Below are 19,693 nucleotides of genomic sequence, written 5' to 3' on the forward strand. Positions count from 1 at the left end.
ACGTTCTTCTCGACCACGAGAATACACATTTGATTTTGACTCATAGAATCCGACATCACACGCCATCTGATGTTTATCTCTTGAACAGAGTAGTGCAGATGACTGGCATTGCGCCTAACCACACACCATCTGCTGTTCGTCTCTTCAACTACATAGCCAAATTGAGTTCAAGTTATGTCTTTTGTCGAACTAGGAACCTGCTAATGGGGACATCACTTTCAACCCGGATGTATAGCTTTTGATCTCTAAAAGCGTCCTCGGTAGTATATTGGGTTGACCTCATTATACTTACATTCCGTGAAAACGCGGAATGACCACACATAAAAAAATTCCAATCAAAGTACATAAGCAACATGAAAACTAATACTTGAAGAATTTACGGAGATAGGGAAAAAGCACGGAAAATATGCGGGAAGAAATTGCATATTAACAATAAAATACATAAAACGTCGGAAAAATCCATAACAAGAATACAGTTAGGAGAATGTTGTGAACAATTTGTGCATCATGTTGACCTTAAGTACCAACCAAGTGTTTCCTAACCACCTCCATCTATTCGTGGATCGCTGGCAACCGGTTCCCTCCTGAATGTAGACCAGCTAGGGTGGTCTACTCCTAAAAGAGACCGGATGTAGTCATTTAGAGGGTACGAAGAATCTAGATCTCCAAGCACCAGTGGCAGCCTTCGCCCTAGGTGTTGTTACTTGAGGACTTTCGGTCTGTATGCTACTTCGAGCATGTCGCAGAGATTGTAGAGGAGAAAACGTGTCCTCGGTAGTATAGTGGTCAGTATCCCCGCCTGTCACGCGGGAGACCGGGGTTCAATTCCCCCCCGGGGAGAGCTCAGCTTTGGTGTTTCAAGTATATGCTTCTTTTTAAACAGCAACCGATAAACAACAACAACAACCTTAAAAAAAATAGAATCTTGCTCTGGTTACTTTTTCCTTCGCTCTCCTTCGTGTAGAACAAGTCTACAACATTGAGCACTAGTTTCGTAAACGTTGACACTTGAACCACGTTCTTCTCGACCACGAGAATACACATTCGATTTTGACTCATAGAATCCGACATCACACGCCATCTGATGTTTATCTCTTGAACAGAGTAGTGCAGATGACTGGCATTGCGCCTAACCACACACCATCTGCTGTTCGTCTCTTCAACTACATAGCCAAATTGAGTTCAAGTTATGTCTTTTGTCGAACTAGGAACCTGCTAATGGGGACATCACTTTCAACCCGGATGTATAGCTTTTGATCTCTAAAAGCGTCCTCGGTAGTATATTGGGTTGACCTCATTATACTTACATTCCGTGAAAACGCGGAATGACCACACATAAAAAAATTCCAATCAAAGTACATAAGCAACATGAAAACTAATACTTGAAGAATTTACGGAGATAGGGGAAAAGCACGGAAAATATGCGGGAAGAAATTGCATATTAACAATAAAATACATAAAACGTCGGAAAAATCCATAACAAGAATACAGTTAGGAGAATGTTGTGAACAATTTGTGCATCATGTTGACCTTAAGTACCAACCAAGTGTTTCCTAACCACCTCCATCTATTCGTGGATCGCTGCCAACCGGTTCCCTCCTGAATGTAGACCAGCTAGGGTGGTCTACTCCTAAAAGAGACCGGATGTAGTCATTTAGAGGGTACGAAGAATCTAGATCTCCAAGCACCAGTGGCAGCCTTCGCCCTAGGTGTTGTTACTTGAGGACTTTCGGTCTGTATGCTACTTCGAGCATGTCGCAGAGATTGTAGAGGAGAAAACGTGTTCTCGGTAGTATAGTGGTCAGTATCCCCGCCTGTCACGCGGGAGACCGGGGTTCAATTCCCCGCCGGGGAGAAGCTCAGCTGTGGTGTTTCAAGTATATGCTTCTTTTAAAACAGCAACCGATAAACAACAACAACAACCTTAAAAAAAAACAGAATCTTGCTCTGGTTACTTTTTCCTTCGCTCTCCTTCGTGTAGAACAAGTCTACAACATTGAGCACTAGTTTCGTAAACGTTGACACTTGAACCACGTTCTTCTCGACCACGAGAATACACATTCGATTTTGACTCATAGAATCCGACATCACACGCCATCTGATGTTTATCTCTTGAACAGAGTAGTGCAGATGACTGGCATTGCGCCTAACCACACACCATCTGCTGTTCGTCTCTTCAACTACATAGCCAAATTGAGTTCAAGTTATGTCTTTTGTCGAACTAGGAACCTGCTAATGGGGACATCACTTTCAACCCGGATGTATAGCTTTTGATCTCTAAAAGCGTCCTCGGTAGTATATTGGGTTGACCTCATTATACTTACATTCCGTGAAAACGCGGAATGACCACACATAAAAAAATTCCAATCAAAGTACATAAGCAACATGAAAACTAATACTTGAAGAATTTACGGAGATAGGGAAAAAGCACGGAAAATATGCGGGAAGAAATTGCATATTAACAATAAAATACATAAAACGTCGGAAAAATCCATAACAAGAATACAGTTAGGAGAATGTTGTGAACAATTTGTGCATCATGTTGACCTTACGTACCAACCAAGTGTTTCCTAACCACCTCCATCTATTCGTGGATCGCTGCCAACCGGTTCCCTCCTGAATGTAGACCAGCTAGGGTGGTCTACTCCTAAAAGAGACCGGATGTAGTCATTTAGAGGGTACGAAGAATCTAGATCTCCAAGCACCAGTGGCAGCCTTCGCCCTAGGTGTTGTTACTTGAGGACTTTCGGTCTGTATGCTACTTCGAGCATGTCGCAGAGATTGTAGAGGAGAAAACGTGTCCTCGGTAGTATAGTGGTTAGTTTATGGAGGGGTTTCCGGAAGGGGAATAAACATGTATGGGGTAGGTGCATTTTAAAATATTGCTAAAATTACATAAATAAAATAGATGGGAAAGAGTCTACTAATCTACTGGGTAGGGAATTTCTACGGGAAGAGGGGGGATATCCTCAGCTTCGGGGTTTGGTGCACCATGATGGAAATGGGCACACACCATATCCATTGATCCCTGGATCGCTGCCAATCGGGCCCTGAATCGGAAGACACCCCAGGATCTTCCGTTGATTCCAAGAATCGAACGGATTTCGTCGTTCCTGGGGTACCATGATCCAAGACACCCGACAACCAGGGGGAGAATCCTCCCATGCGAAGAATATTTATCATATTTCCGCTGGTAGGCATTCTCCATACTCCCTGGTTGGTCAAAGCAGACCACGACGTCGACCATCACCCGGGAACCGGATAGTTGAAATTCATCATCCGGTCTTAACCTCTGCCCGGGGATGGCATTGTTGATCGTGACGTCGTGTCCTTGCTTGACTAGCAGCGACTCCAAGAGATCCTGGATGGTGTTGTGCCTCTTGGTGGCGAGCTGGAGACCTTCTTCACAGTGGTTAAGCACATGAAACCCGGTCTCGTTTTCCTTTCCGCATCGGCGGCAACTCGTATCTTGCTCCTGTGAGCAAAACCACGAGTGCCCCCGAAGAGGAAGGATGTCGAGCCGGGCCCTGTGAAGATATCTCCAGTCTCGGAAGGAGAGGGGCGTACGGCAGGATACCAGGCGAGCCATGTCTTTCGACTTGTCTTCCAGGGAGAGGCCAGTGGCAACTACTCCCTGGTGGCTCTTGTCAGAAATTAGGTCCCTGGTATAGCGCTGCCGAGCTACTTTCCGAAGTCCGCGGACTGCCTTGACTGGGCTTACGGAGACGTCATCGGCGACAATTCTTATATTTTCGTCGCCGGATACATCAATCCGCACTCCCAGTCGTTTTGCAGCTTGGCGGGCAAGAGTCCAAAGATTGGACCCTGCCTCCGCGTACCTCAGTCTGTAGAGCCCCCCATCCACGGATCCCGAAAGATATTCCCCAACTGGCAACACTCCTGGATGCTCGTTTCTGAACCCTCGCCGGATGGTGTCATGGAGCTGCTCTCGGCATATGTTCCTCACTGTAGGGTCTCTACAAGTGAGGAGCTGAGCAGCCCTGGCGATGGTCCAGATATCGGCATCATCAGTGAGGCGGCATGTTCCTAGGCCCCCAACCCGCCGGTCCGCGTAGAAAAACGGGACCGTTGCGTGATTGGGAAGGTTGCAAATAAGGCCTAGAAACTTCCTGCACTCAGTGTCCAGTTGGGTAAGACAGTCTTTCAGGACCCAACCCGAAGCGAGGTGATGGGAAAGGGAGGGAAGAAGGTGGCTACGGAAGATTTCAAGTTTTTGCCATGGTGCGAGGTGGGAGGCGGCAATCTTGTCGAGGTTAGGGATAAGGTCAGTTGGTGGTCGGAACCGCAATTTTCCTCCGATTGGTGTACCAAGATATGTTTCTTGGTCGTCTGGACCCAAGCACCGAATTAATTGATCACCAATTCGGCACTGGGCGTCAGACGGCTTGCCTTTGTCGAAGACCAGGCAAGCACACTTCCCGGCATTAAATTGCAGCCCCAAGGTGTTTGTAAGGGAGAATTTGTAACCACGGCAATGTCGTCAGCATATGCCGTGGTTTTCACGAGCGAGCCAAATAATAAAAATCCGGGGTTAATATTGGACTTTCCGGCCCTGACGAGGGGCTCGGAAGCCAGGTTAAAAATAGGGGAGCTAAGAGCGTCACCCTGGCGAACACCTGCTGTCGGGAAAATGCGGATGGATTCTTTCCCAACGGCAAAATCCTTCCGATTTCCCGAATATATGTCCACCAGGATGCGCCGGAGGTCCTCTGGTATTGGAAGTGATGTGAACAGCTCATTCAGAACGGCGTGAGGCACAGATCCAAACGCGTTGCACATGTCCAGCCATGCAATAGACATGTGCTTTCGTTTGGTCTTTGTCTCCTCGACAACCGTCTGTAAGAGCTGTGTATGTTCTTGAATACCATGGACCCCCGGGAGGAAACCCTTTTGCTCGGGAGATAACCAGCCAAGGTCTGAAGCGACTTGCGTTATTCTCTGGCTGATCACTCCCGAGAACAGCTTGTAAATGGTAGGAAGAAGGGATATTGGTCTAAAGTTGGAATAGTCACTAGTGTCCCCTTTCTTGAAAATGGGGACAGTTCGCGATGTCTTCCAACAATTAGGAACCCCTAGCTTCCAAACCATTTTACAAACTGTTTCCAGCAGAATGCAGTTGGGGTCGATGGCTCTAAGATGACGGTATTCTAGGCCATCAACCCCTGGTGATGTGTTGGTAGCCCGGCGAAGCTTAGCTTCAAGCTCTTGTTGGGTTGGCGCACGATTAAGGAAGTTCATCTGGTCCTCTGAAGGTTGGGACCAGTCGCAGGTGTCGTAGAGTTCCCTCGCACTTTGGCACTGCTGCGGAGATGGTCTCAATCGGTTGTAAGTCCTCTTGAGATATTCCTCCGCAGCTTGTACAGTACCATCGTAGGAGGGTGAACGGTCTTCGAGCACCTCTCGAACGGCTCTTCTTGGGTAAATGTTGAAGAGCCGCTGAATCTTCCTCGCCTCGTACGCCTTTTGCTTGATATTTCGCCGGGCCTTCTGCATCTGCCGGTTTTGCATAGAATTGCCCATTGCCAGCAATTGCTGCATTGTCCTCGGTAGTATAGTGGTCAGTATCCCCGCCTGTCACGCGGGAGACCGGGGTTCAATTCCCCGCCGGGGAGAAGCTCAGCTGTGGTGTTTCAATTATATGCTTCTTTTTAAACAGCAACCGATAAACAACAACAACAACCTTAAAAAAAAAACAGAATCTTGCTCTGGTTACTTTTTCCTTCGCTCTCCTTCGTGTAGAACAAGTCTACAACATTGAGCACTAGTTTCGTAAACGTTGACACTTGAACCACGTTCTTCTCGACCACGAGAATACACATTCGATTTTGACTCATAGAATCCGACATCACACGCCATCTGATGTTTATCTCTTGAACAGAGTAGTGCAGATGACTGGCATTGCGCCTAACCACACACCATCTGCTGTTCGTCTCTTCAACTACATAGCCAAATTGAGTTCAAGTTATGTCTTTTTTCGAACTAGGAACCTGCTAATGGGGACATCACTTTCAACCCGGATGTATAGCTTTTGATCTCTAAAAGCGTCCTCGGTAGTATATTGGGTTGACTTCATTATACTTACATTCCGTGAAAACGCGGAATGACCACACATAAAAAAATTCCAATCAAAGTACATAAGCAACATGAAAACTAATACTTGAAGAATTTACGGAGATAGGGAAAAAGCACGGAAAATATGCGGGAAGAAATTGCATATTAACAATAAAATACATAAAACGTCGGAAAAATCCATAACAAGAATACAGTTAGGAGAATGTTGTGAACAATTTGTGCATCATGTTGACCTTAAGTACCAACCAAGTGTTTCCTAACCACCTCCATCTATTCGTGGATCGCTGCCAACCGGTTCCCTCCTGAATGTAGACCAGCTAGGGTGGTCTACTCCTAAAAGAGACCGGATGTAGTCATTTAGAGGGTACGAAGAATCTAGATCTCCAAGCACCAGTGGCAGCCTTCGCCCTAGGTGTTGTTACTTGAGGACTTTCGGTCTGTATGCTACTTCGAGCATGTCGCAGAGATTGTAGAGGAGAAAACGTGTCCTCGGTAGTATAGTGGTTAGTTTATGGAGGGGTTTCCGGAAGGGGAATAAACATGTATGGGGATGGTGCATTTAAAAATATTCCTAAAATTACATAAATAAAATAAATGGGGAAGAGTCTACTAATCTACTGGGTATAGAGTTACTACGGGAAGAGGGGGGTTATCCTCAGCTTCGGGGTTTGGTGCACCATGATGGAAATGGGCACACACCATATCCATTGATCCCTGGATCGCTGCCAATCGGGCCTTGAATCGGAAGGCACCCCAGGATCTTCCGTTGATTCCAAGAATCGAACGGATTTCGTCGTTCCTGGGGTACCATGATCCAAGAGACCCGACAACCAGGGGGAGAATCCTCCCATGCGAAGAATATTTATCATATTTCCGCTGGTAGGCATTCTCCATACTCCCTGGTTGGTCATAGCAGACCAAGACGTCGACCATCACCCGGGAACCGGATAGTTGAAATTCAACATCTGGTCTTAACCTTTGCCCGGGGATGGCATTGTTGATCGTGACGTCGTGTCCCTGCTTGACTAGCAGCGACTCCAAGAGATCTTGGATGGTGTTGTGCCTCTTGGTGGCGAGCTGGAGACCTTCTTCACAGTGGTTAAGCACATGAAACCCGGTCTCGTTTTCCTTTCCGCATCGGCGGCAACTCGTGTCTTGCTCCTGTGAGCAAAACCACGAGTGCCCCCGAAGAGGAAGGATGTCGAGCCGGGCCCTGTGAAGATATCTCCAGTCTCGGAAGGAGAGGGGCGTACGGCAGGATACCAGGTGAGCCATGTCTTTCGACTTGTCTTCCAGGGAGAGGCCAGTGGCAACTACTCCCTGGTGGCTCTTGTCGGAAATTAGGTCCCTGGTATAGCGCTGCCGAGCTACTTTCCGAAGTCCGCGGACTGCCTTGACTGGGCTTACGGAGACGTCATCGGCGACAATTCTTAGATTTTCGTCGCCGGATACATCAATCCGCACTCCCAGTCGTTTGGCAGCTTGGCGGGCAAGAGTCCAAAGATTGGACCCTGCCTCCGCGTACCTCAGTCTGTAGAGCCCCCCATCCACGGATCCCGAAAGATATTCCCCAACTGGCAACACTCCTGGATGCTCGTTTCTGAACCCTCGCCGGATGGTGTCATGGAGCTGCTCTCGGCATATGTTCCTCACTGTAGGGTGTCTACAAGTGAGGAGCTGAGCAGCCCTGGCGATGGTCCAGATATCGGCATCATCAGTGAGGCGGCATGTTCCTAGGCCCCCAACCCGCCGGTCCGCGTAGAAAAACGGGACCGTTGCGTGATTGGGAAGGTTGCAAATAAGGCCTAGAAACTTCCTACACTCAGTGTCCAGTTGGGTAAGGCAGTCTTTCAGGACCCGACCCGAAGCGAGGTGATGGGAAAGGGAGGGAAGAAGGTGGCTACGGAAGATTTCAAGTTTTTGCCATGGTGCGAGGTGGGAGGCGGCAATCTTGTCGAGGTTAGGGATAAGGTCAGTTGGTGGTCGGAACCGCAATTTTCCTCCGATCGGTGTACCAAGATATGTTTCTTGGTCGTCTGGACCCAAGCACCGAATTAATTGATCACCAATTCGGCACTGGGCGTCAGACGGCTTGCCTTTGTCGAAGACCAGGCAAGCACACTTCCCGGCATTAAATTGCAGCCCCAAGGTGTTTGCGGTGAGGGTAAAAACGTTTAAAATATTTTGGAGCTCGGAGGGAGAATTTGTTACCACGGCAATGTCGTCAGCATATGCCGTGGTTTTCACGAGCGAGCCAAATAATAAAAATCCGGGGTTAATATTGGATTTTCCGGCCCTGACGAGGGGCTCGGAAGCCAGGTTAAAAATAGGGGAACTAAGAGCGTCACCCTGGCGAACACCTGCTGTCGGGAAAATGCGGATGGATTCTTTCCCAACGGCAAAATCCATCCGATTTTCCGAATATATGTCCACCAGGATGCGCCGGAGGTCCTCTGGTATTGGAAGTGATGTGAACAGCTCATTCAGAACGGCGTGAGGCACAGATCCAAACGCGTTGCACATGTCCAGCCATGCTATAGACATGTGCTTTCGTTTGGTCTTTGTCTCCTCGACAACCGTCTGTAAGAGCTGTGTATGTTCCTGAATACCATGGACCCCCGGGAGGAAACCCTTTTGCTCGGGAGATTACCAGCCAAGGTCTGAAGCGACTTGCGTTATTCTCTGGCTGATCACTCCCGAGAACAGTTTGTAAATGGTAGGAAGAAGGGATATTGGTCTAAAGTTGGAATAGTCGCTAGTGTCCCCTTTCTTTAAAATGGGGACAGTTCGCGATGTCTTCCAACAATTAGAAACCCCTAGCTTCAAAACCATTTTACAAACTGTTTCCAGCAGAATGCAGTTGGGGTCGATGGCTCTAAGATGACGGTATTCTAGGCCATCAACCCCTGGTGATGTGTTGGTAGCCCGGCGAAGCTTAGCTTCAAGCTCTTGTTGGGTTGGCGCACGATTAAGGAAGTTCATCTGGTCCTCTGAAGGTTGGGACCAGTCGCAGGTGTCGTAGAGTTCCCTCGCACTTTGGCACTGCTGCGGAGATGGTCTCAATCGGTTGTAAGTCCTCTTGAGATATTCCTCCGCAGCTTGTATAGTACCATCGTAGGAGGGTGAACGGTCTTCGAGCACCTCTCGAACGGCTCTTCTTGGGTAAATGTTGAAGAGCCGCTGAATCTTCCTCGCCTCGTACGCCTTTTGCTTGATATGTCGCCGGGCCTTCTGCATCTGCCGGTTTTGGTTTCTTTTTCTTTTTTCAGGGTTTCCTCGGGGTTGTTCAGGGCTAGGGTCTTGTAAAATTTGTGCTTTAAGGAGCCAGTCAGCTGTGCAACGTTCGAGGACGTCGTCTAGGTCATGTAGGGTCTTACAGCTCAAGAAGGCAGGAACCCAGAGACTGACAAAATCGTCGTCTCTTTGGCTCTGCTCTTCTGAGCTGTTATGACTACGTCCTCGATTGCTTTGCTGACTGGGGACAAAGGTTAAGGTCTCAGGGTTAGGTGAAGGGTCTAAAATCTCTTGTAATAAAATTGTGGGGCTAGTATTTTCTTGTGGGGGAGTTCATAAAGCCAACTAAAATTTTGTGTATTAAAAGAGGAGGCGAACTCCCTCCCAAGATCTAAAATAGGGCTAGCGGTAAAATTTGCTGGGGACAGGACATTACCAAGGGATTCCTCGATCGCTGGGATTTCCACCACGGATAGCTCATCACGCTCGTCTTCTGTTGCAGTAACATCCTCTAGAGAGATCACTGCAGCAGAAGAGTCACGGTTGGAGCCATCCATACTGGATATCCCAGCAAATCGGATGGAGGGTGATGGGTTGTTATTAGAATGTAACCTTTGGTAATGTCCTTTTAGTGTAGGGCTATCTCCAGCAAATCCACACACTCCGCATTCCCAATATTTAACTAGTCGGAGTGTGTGGGCTGTCTCTAGGTGTCTGTGGATACTACCCATGGCTCTGGTGTTAGTTGCCAAGGTAGTCCACTCACACCTAGGACACTTCGTGGGTTTACCAGGGTATTTTAAAATGATTTTGTCCCCTTCAATTCTGGAAGGGGAAAACGTGGGGAGAGAAGAGTGAGCGGGATTAGGAGACCCGTTCGAACCATCCATTGCAGATACAATGGTTAGTTCGAGGGATTGGCGGAGAATACTGGAGGAAAGGGACTCAGTACAAGGTCTTGCATGTCTGCCGGCTGAAATAAACGAATTAAATTCCTTTTTACAGCCAAGGCAGACATACTGGGTGGTGTACTGAACCCCTCTCCTAGAATGTCTTTCTTTTATGTGTGTCTCCGCCAATTGTCTCTTGCGATCCCCAGACCAGGGACCGCTACCTCGCTCACCTTGACAGGATTTCTCCCCACATTTTAAAATGTTTGGCAGAGGAACTGGGATTTTAATTATTGTCCCATGGAGTCTTACTCTAGTAGCATTTCTACTAGATGCTCCTACCTCTGCCATTGCTACCCTGGGCCCACTTACATATGAAAGAATAAAACAGTAATTCTTATTGACTAAAACGAAAGAAGTAAAGAAAAAATCGGTAAAATATTGTTAGAAAAATAAAAAATAAACCATTAAAAATCTGGAGAGAAAATTCTAAATAAATATAAAAAGAAAGGATTTATAGAAATTTAAGAAAGAGGAAAAAAAAGCAAAATTGACGTTATAAGCAATAAAAATAAAAAAATAAAATAATTTTGTGAAGAATAAAAAAAATTAAAACAGAAGAAATTGTGGAATAAAAAAACTTGAGTGAAGAATAAAAAAAAATATAAAATAAATTTAAACCGAGGAAATCGGGGGAAAAAAAAAAAATAAATAATAAATTTGTTAAGAATAAAAAAAAATTTTTAAACCGAAGAAAGTGTGGAATCAAATGAAAAAAAAAATCAAGGATGAAAAGAATAAATAAATAAATTCTATGGAGTTTTAAAATTAAAGAAATATATGCATTAAAATTCAATATTTGTTTTGGTTAAAGCATAAGAATGTTTTTAAGGGATTTTTGGATGTCAATGGATAAAATGTAAAAATAATACAAGGAGCTAAAACACTACATCAATAAAAACCGGAGCTCTTTAAAAACACGTCTGCTCTCCACGAAGTCTAGCAGACCAACAGGTTCCAATCAAAGTACATAAGCAACATGAAAACTAATACTTGAAGAATTTACGGAGATAGGGAAAAAGCACGGAAAATATGCGGGAAGAAATTGCATATTAACAATAAAATACATAAAACGTCGGAAAAATCCATAACAAGAATACAGTTAGGAGAATGTTGTGAACAATTTGTGCATCATGTTGACCTTAAGTACCAACCAAGTGTTTCCTAACCACCTCCATCTATTCGTGGATCGCTGCCAACCGGTTCCCTCCTGAATGTAGACCAGCTAGGGTGGTCTACTCCTAAAAGAGACCGGATGTAGTCATTTAGAGGGTACGAAGAATCTAGATCTCCAAGCACCAGTGGCAGCCTTCGCCCTAGGTGTTGTTACTTGAGGACTTTCGGTCTGTATGCTACTTCGAGTAAGTCGCAGAGATTGTAGAGGAGAAAACGTGTCCTCGGTAGTATAGTGGTCAGTATCCCCGCCTGTCACGCGGGAGACCGGGGTTCAATTCCCCGCCGGGGAGAAGCTCAGCTTTGGTGTTTCAAGTATATGCTTCTTTTTAAACAGCAACCGATAAACAACAACAACAACCTTAAAAAAAAAACAGAATCTTGCTCTGGTTACTTTTTCCTTTGCTCTCCTTCGTGTAGAACAAGTCTACAACATTGAGCACTAGTTTCGTAAACGTTGACACTTGAACCACGTTCTTCTCGACCACGAGAATACACATTCGATTTTGACTCATAGAATCCGACATCACACGCCATCTGATGTTTATCTCTTGAACAGAGTAGTGCAGATGACTGGCATTGCGCCTAACCACACACCATCTGCTGTTCGTCTCTTCAACTACATAGCCAAATTGAGTTCAAGTTATGTCTTTTGTCGAACTAGGAACCTGCTAATGGGGACATCACTTTCAACCCGGATGTATAGCTTTTGATCTCTAAAAGCGTCCTCGGTAGTATATTGGGTTGACCTCATTATACTTACATTCCGTGAAAACGCGGAATGACCACACATAAAAAAATTCCAATCAAAGTACATAAGCAACATGAAAACTAATACTTGAAGAATTTACGGAGATAGGGAAAAAGCACGGAAAATATGCGGGAAGAAATTGCATATTAACAATAAAATACATAAAACGTCGGAAAAATCCATAACAAGAATACAGTTAGGAGAATGTTGTGAACAATTTGTGCATCATGTTGACCTTAAGTACCAACCAAGTGTTTCCTAACCACCTCCATCTATTCGTGGATCGCTGCCAACCGGTTCCCTCCTGAATGTAGACCAGCTAGGGTGGTCTACTCCTAAAAGAGACCGGATGTAGTCATTTAGAGGGTACGAAGAATCTAGATCTCCAAGCACCAGTGGCAGCCTTCGCCCTAGGTGTTGTTACTTGAGGACTTTCGGTCTGTATGCTACTTCGAGCATGTCGCAGAGATTGTAGAGGAGAAAACGTGTCCTCGGTAGTATAGTGGTCAGTATCCCCACCTGTCACGCGGGAGACCGGGGTTCAATTCCCCGCCGGGGAGGAGCTCAGCTTTGGTGTTTCAAGTATATGCTTCTTTTTAAACAGCAACCGATAAACAACAACAACAACCTTAATAAAAAACAGAATCTTGCTCTGGTTACTTTTTCCTTCGCTCTCCTTCGTGTAGAACAAGTCTACAACATTGAGCACTAGTTTCGTAAACGTTGACACTTGAACCACGTTCATCTCGACCACGAGAATACACATTTGATTTTGACTCATAGAATCCGACATCACACGCCATCTGATGTTTATCTCTTGAACAGAGTAGTGCAGATGACTGGCATTGCGCCTAACCACACACCATCTGCTGTTTGTCTCTTCAACTACATAGCCAAATTGAGTTCAAGTTATGTCTTTTGTCGAACTAGGAACCTGCTAATGGGGACATCACTTTCAACCCGGATGTATAGCTTTTGATCTCTAAAAGCGTCCTCGGTAGTATATTGGGTTGACCTCATTATACTTACATTCCGTGAAAACGCGGAATGACCACACATAAAAAAATTCCAATCAAAGTACATAAGCAACATGAAAACTAATACTTGAAGAATTTACGGAGATAGGGAAAAAGCACGGAAAATATGCGGGAAGAAATTGCATATTAACAATAAAATACATAAAACGTCGGAAAAATCCATAACAAGAATACAGTTAGGAGAATGTTGTGAACAATTTGTGCATCATGTTGACCTTAAGTACCAACAAAGTGTTTCCTAACCACCTCCATCTATTCGTGGATCGCTGCCAACCGGTTCCCTCCTGAATGTAGACCAGCTAGGGTGGTCTACTCCTAAAAGAGACCGGATGTAGTCATTTAGAGGGTACGAAGAATCTAGATCTCCAAGCACCAGTGGCAGCCTTCGCCCTAGGTGTTGTTACTTGAGGACTTTCGGTCTGTATGCTACTTCGAGCATGTCGCAGAGATTGTAGAGGAGAAAATGTGTCCTCGGTAGTATAGTGGTTAGTTTATGGAGGGGTTTCCGGAAGGGGAATAAACATGTATGAGGTGGGTGCATTTTAAAATATTACTAAAATTACATAAATAAAATATGTGGGAAAGAATCTACTAATCTACAGGGTAGGGAGTTTCTACGGGAAAAGGGGGGATATCCTCAGCTTCGGGGTTTGGTGCACCATGATGGAAATGGGCACACACCATTTCCATTGATCCCTGGATCGCTGCCAATCGGGCCTTGAATCGGAAGGCACCCCAGGATCTTCCGTTGATTCCGAGAATCGAACGGATTTCGTCGTTCCTGGGGTACCATGATCCAAGAGACCCGACAACCAGGGGGAGAATCCTCCCATGCGAAGAATATTTATCATATTTCCGCTGGTAGGCATTCTCCATACTCCCTGGTTGGTCATAGCAGACCACGACGTCGACCATCACCCGGGAACCGGATAGTTGAAATTCAACATCCGGTCTTAACCTTTGCCCGGGGATGGCATTGTTGATCGTGACGTCGTGTCCCTGCTTGACTAGCAGCGACTCCAAGAGATCTTGGATGGTGTTGTGCCTCTTGGTGGCGAGCTGGAGACCTTCTTCACAGTGGTTAAGCACATGAAACCCGGTCTCGTTTTCCTTTCCGCATCGGCGGCAACTCGTATCTTGCTCCTGTGAGCAAAACCACGAGTGCCCCCGAAGAGGAAGGATGTCGAGCCGGGCCCTGTGAAGATATCTCCAGTCTCGGAAGGAGAGGGGCGTACGGCAGGATACCAGGCGAGCCATGTCTTTCGACTTGTCTTCCAGGGAGAGGCCAGTGGCCACTACTCCCTGGTGGCTCTTGTCGGAAATTAGGTCCCTGGTATAGCGCTGCCGAGCTACTTTCCGAAGTCCGCGGACTGCCTTGACTGGGCTTACGGAGACGTCATCGGCGACAATTCTTATATTTTCATCGCCGGATACATCAATCCGCACTCCCAGTCGTTTGGCAGCTTGGCGGGCAAGAGTCCAAAGATTGGACCCTGCCTCCGCGTATCTCAGTCTGTATAGCCCCCCATCCACGGATCCCGAAAGATATTCCCCAACTGGCAACACTCCTGGATGCTCGTTTCTGAACCCTCGCCGGATGGTTTCATGGAGCTGCTCTCGACATATGTTCCTCACTGTAGGGTCTCTACAAGTGAGGAGCTGAGCAGCCCTGGCGATGGTCCAGATATCGGCATCATCAGTGAGGCGGCATGTTCCTAGGCCCCCAACCCGCCGGTCCGCGTAGAAAAACGGGACTGTTGCGTGATTGGGAAGGTTGCAAATAAGGCCTAAGAACTTCCTACACTCAGTGTCCAGTTGGGTGAGGCAGTCTTTCAGGACCCGACCCGAAGCGAGGTGATGGGAAAGGGAAGGTAGAAGGTGGCTACGGAAAATCTCAAGTTTTTGCCATGGTGCGAGGTGGGAGGCGGCAATCTTGTCAAGGTTAGGGATAAGGTCAGTGGGAGGACGAAACCGCAATTTCCCGCCGATCGGTGTACCAAGATATGTCTCTTGGTCGTCTGGTCCCAAGCACCGAATGGGTTGAGTACCGATTCGGCACAGAGCCTCAGACGGCTTGCCTTTGTCAATGACCAAGCAAGCACACTTCCCGGCGTTGAATTGCAGCCCTAAGGTGTCAGCGGTGAGGGATAAAATGTCTAAAATATTTTGGAGCTCGTCAGGAGAATTTGTAACCACGGCAATGTCGTCAGCATATGCCGTGGTCTTGACGAGCGAGCCAATTAATAAAAATCCGGGGTTGATATTGGACTTTCCGGCCCTGACGAGGGGCTCGGAAGCCAGATTAAAAATAGGGGCGCTAAGAGCGTCACCCTGACGAACACCTGCTGTTGGGGAAATACGAACAGATTCTTTCTGAACGGCAAAATCCATCCGATTCCCCGAGTAAATGTCCGCCAGGATGCGCCGGAGGTCGTCTGGTATCGGAAGAGAAGCAAACAGCTCTCCAAGAACGGCGTGAGGAACAGAACCAAACGCATTGCACATGTCTAGCCATGCTATAGACACATGCCTACGTTTGGTCCTTGTCTCCTCGACAACGGTCTGCAAGAGCTGTGTGTGCTCCTGGATACCATGGACCCCCGGGAGGAAACCCTTTTGCTCGGGGAGATAACCAGCCAAGATCTGAGGCGACCTCTGTGAGTCTCTGGCTGATTACTCCCGAGAACAGTTTGTAGATGGTCGGAAGAAGGGAAATTGGCCTAAAGTTGGAATAATCGCTAGTGTCCCCTTTCTTAAAGATGGGGACTGTTCGCGATATTTTCCAACAGTTAGGAATTCCAATCTTCCAAACTATTCTACAAACTGTTTCCAGCAAGATGCAGTCCGGGTCGAGGGCTCTTAGATGTCGATATTCTAGGCCATCGACCCCTGGTGATGTATTTGTAGCCCGGCGAAGTTTAGCCTCAAGCTCTTTTTGGCTAGGCGCACGATTGAGGAAGTCCATCTGGTCCCTTGATGGATGGGACCAGTCGCAGGTGTCGTAGAGTACCCTCGCACTCTGGCACTGCTGCGAAGGTAGACTCGAGCGGTGGTAAGTCCTCTCGAGGTATTCCTCCGCAGCTTCAACAGTGCCATCGTAGGAGGGTGAACGATCTCCGAGCACCTCTCGAACGGCTCTTCTTGGGTAGATATTGAAAAGCCGTTGAATCTTCCTCGCTTCGTAGGCCTTGAGCTTGATCTGTCGCCGGGCTCTCTGCATCTGCCGGTTTTGGTTTCTTTTTCTACCATTAGGGTTTCCTCGGGGTTTTTCAGGGCTGGGGTCTTCTAAAATCTGTGCTTTGGGGAGCCAGTCAGCAGTGCAACGTTCGAGGACGCCTTCAAGATCAAGAAGAGTCTCGCAGCTCAGAAAAGCAGGTACCCAGAGACAAGCGAAATCGCCGCCTCTTTGGCTTTGCTCTTCTGAGCTGTCTTGGCTGCATCCTCGAACATTTTGCTGACTGGGGGAAAAGGGTTGGGTCTCTTGAGGGGGATCGGGTTGGGGCCCTTCCGGAGCTACAGGTGGCGGATAAGAAATTTCTTGTAGAGGGAGTTCGTAGAGCCAACTAAAATTTTGTGTATTAAAAGATGCGGTGAACTCCCTCTCAAGAATTAAAATGGGGCTTTGGGTAAAATTTGCTGGAGATTGGGCATTACCAGGCCCCTCCTCTTCGATCGCCGGCATTCCCATCACGGATAACTCTTGACGCTCATCTTCTGTGACAGCGATCTTCTCTTGGAAGGTCGCTTTCTTTGGAGAATGTGTGTCCTCGGTAGTATAGTGGTCAGTATCCCTGCCTGTCACGCGGGAGACCGGGGTTCAATTCCCCGCCGGGGAGAAGCTCAGCTTTGGTGTTTCAAGTATATGCTTCTTTTTAAACAGCAACCGATAAACAACAACAACAACCTTAAAAAAAAACAGAATCTTGCTCTGGTTACTTTTTCCTTCGCTCTCCTTCGTGTAGAACAAGTCTACAACATTGAGCACTAGTTTCGTAAACGTTGACACTTGAACCACGTTCTTCTCGACCACGAGAATACACATTCGATTTTGACTCATAGAATCCGACATCACACGCCATCTGATGTTTATCTCTTGAACAGAGTAGTGCAGATGACTGGCATTGCGCCTAACCACACACCATCTGCTGTTCGTCTCTTCAACTACATAGCCAAATTGAGTTCAAGTTATGTCTTTTATCGAACTAGGAACCTGCTAATGGGGACATCACTTTCAACCCGGATGTATAGCTTTTGATCTCTAAAAGCGTCCTCGGTAGTATATTGGGTTGACCTCATTATACTTACATTCCGTGAAAACGCGGAATGACCACACATAAAAAAATTCCAATCAAAGTACATAAGCAACATGAAAACTAATACTTGAAGAATTTACGGAGATAGGGAAAAAGCACGGAAAATATGCGGGAAGAAATTGCATATTAACAATAAAATACATAAAACGTCGGAAAAATCCATAACAAGAATACAGTTAGGAGAATGTTGTGAACAATTTGTGCATCATGTTGACCTTAAGTACCAACCAAGTGTTTCCTAACCACCTCCATCTATTCGTGGATCGCTGCCAACCGGTTCCCTCCTGAATGTAGACCAGCTAGGGTGGTCTACTCCTAAAAGAGACCGGATGTAGTCATTTAGAGGGTACGAAGAATCTAGATCTCCAAGCACCAGTGGCAGCCTTCGCCCTAGGTGTTGTTACTTGAGGACTTTCGGTCTGTATGCTACTTCGAGCATGTCGCAGAGATTGTAGAGGAGAAAACGTGTCCTCGGTAGTATAGTGGTCAGTATCCCCGCCTGTCACGCGGGAGACCGGGGTTCAATTCCCCGCCGGGGAGAAGCTCGGCTTTGGTGTTTTAAGTATATGCTTCTTTTTAAACAGCAACCGATAAACAACAACAACAACCTTAAAAAAAAAACAGAATCTTGCTCTGGTTACTTTTTCCTTCGCTCTCCTTCGTGTAGAACAAGTCGACAACATTGAGCACTAGTTTCGTAAACGTTGACACTTGAACCACGTTCTTCTCGACCACGAGAATACATATTCGATTTTGACTCATAGAATCCGACATCACACGCCATCTGATGTTTATCTCTTGAACAGAGTAGTGCAGATGACTGGCATTGCGCCTAACCACACACCATCTGCTGTTCGTCTCTTCAACTACATAGCCAAATTGAGTTCAAGTTATGTCTTTTGTCGAACTAGGAACCTGCTAATGGGGACATCACTTTCAACCCGGATGTATAGCTTTTGATCTCTAAAAGCGTCCTCGGTAGTATATTGGGTTGACCTCATTATACTTACATTCCGTGAAAACGCGGAATGACCACACATAAAAAAATTCCAATCAAAGTACATAAGCAACATGAAAACTAATACTTGAAGAATTTACGGAGATAGGGAAAAAGCACGGAAAATATGCGGGAAGAAATTGCATATTAACAATAAAATACATAAAACGTCGGAAAAATCCATAACAAGAATACAGTTAGGAGAATGTTGTGAACAATTTGTGCATCATGTTGACCTTAAGTACCAACCAAGTGTTTCCTAACCACCTCCATCTATTCGTGGATCGCTGCCAACCGGTTCCCTCCTGAATGTAGACCAGCTAGGGTGGTCTACTCCTAAAAGAGACCGGATGTAGTCATTTAGAGGGTACGAAGAATCTAGATCTCCAAGCACCAGTGGCAGCCTTCGCCCTAGGTGTTGTTACTTGAGGACTTTCGGTCTGTATGCTACTTCGAGCATGTCGCAGAGATTGTAGAGGAGAAAACGTGTCCTCGGTAGTATATTGATTAGTTTATGGAGGGGTTTCCGGAAGGGGAATAAACATGTATGAGGTAGGTGCATTTTAAAATATTACAAAAATTACATAAATAAAATATGAGGGAAAGAATCTACTAATCTACTGGGTAGGGAGTTTCTACGGGAAAAGGGGGGATATCCTCAGCTTCGGGGTTTGGTGCACCATGATGGAAATTGGCACACACCATATCCATTGATCCCTGGATCGCTGCCAATCGGGCCTTGAATCGGAAGGCACCCCAGGATCTTCCGTTGATTCCGAGAATCGAACGGATTTCGTCGTTCCTGGGGTACCATGATCCAAGAGACCCGACAACCAGGGGGAGAATCCTCCCATGCGAAGAATATTTATCATATTTCCGCTGGTAGGCATTCTCCATACTCCCTGGTTGGTCATAGCAGACCACGACGTCAACCATCACCCGGGAACCGGATAGTTGAAATTCAACATCCGGTCTTAACCTTTGCCCGGGGATGGCATTGTTGATCGTGACGTCGTGTCCCTGCTTGACTAGCAGCGATTCCAAGAGATCTTGGATGGTGTTGTGCCTCTTGGTGGCGAGCTGGAGACCTTCTTCACAGTGGTTAAGCACATGAAACCCGGTCTCGTTTTCCTTTCCGCATCGGC

The 19,693-nt window shown here is 46.5% G+C and overlaps 7 non-coding genes across 7 annotated transcripts; all 7 read left to right on the forward strand.

Annotated features, from left to right (window-relative positions):
• Positions 1-768: 768 nt before the first annotated feature.
• Positions 769-840, forward strand: Trnad-guc. The gene has a single exon. It is a non-coding gene; the product is annotated as a tRNA-Asp (tRNA).
• Positions 841-1,783: 943 nt separating this feature from the next.
• Trnad-guc lies at positions 1,784-1,855 on the forward strand. The gene has a single exon. It is a non-coding gene; the product is annotated as a tRNA-Asp (tRNA).
• Positions 1,856-5,561: 3,706 nt separating this feature from the next.
• Positions 5,562-5,633, forward strand: Trnad-guc. Its single transcript has one exon. It is a non-coding gene; the product is annotated as a tRNA-Asp (tRNA).
• Positions 5,634-11,671: 6,038 nt separating this feature from the next.
• Trnad-guc lies at positions 11,672-11,743 on the forward strand. Its single transcript has one exon. It is a non-coding gene; the product is annotated as a tRNA-Asp (tRNA).
• A 946-nt stretch (positions 11,744-12,689) lies between these two features.
• Trnad-guc lies at positions 12,690-12,761 on the forward strand. The gene has a single exon. It is a non-coding gene; the product is annotated as a tRNA-Asp (tRNA).
• A 4,241-nt stretch (positions 12,762-17,002) lies between these two features.
• Positions 17,003-17,074, forward strand: Trnad-guc. The gene has a single exon. It is a non-coding gene; the product is annotated as a tRNA-Asp (tRNA).
• A 945-nt stretch (positions 17,075-18,019) lies between these two features.
• On the forward strand, positions 18,020-18,091 carry Trnad-guc. Its single transcript has one exon. It is a non-coding gene; the product is annotated as a tRNA-Asp (tRNA).
• The last annotated feature ends 1,602 nt before the right edge of the window (positions 18,092-19,693 follow it).

This window comes from Daphnia magna, linkage group LG3 (genome assembly GCF_020631705.1).
Source record: "Daphnia magna isolate NIES linkage group LG3, ASM2063170v1.1, whole genome shotgun sequence".
Lineage (NCBI taxonomy): Eukaryota > Metazoa > Arthropoda > Branchiopoda > Diplostraca > Daphniidae > Daphnia > Daphnia magna.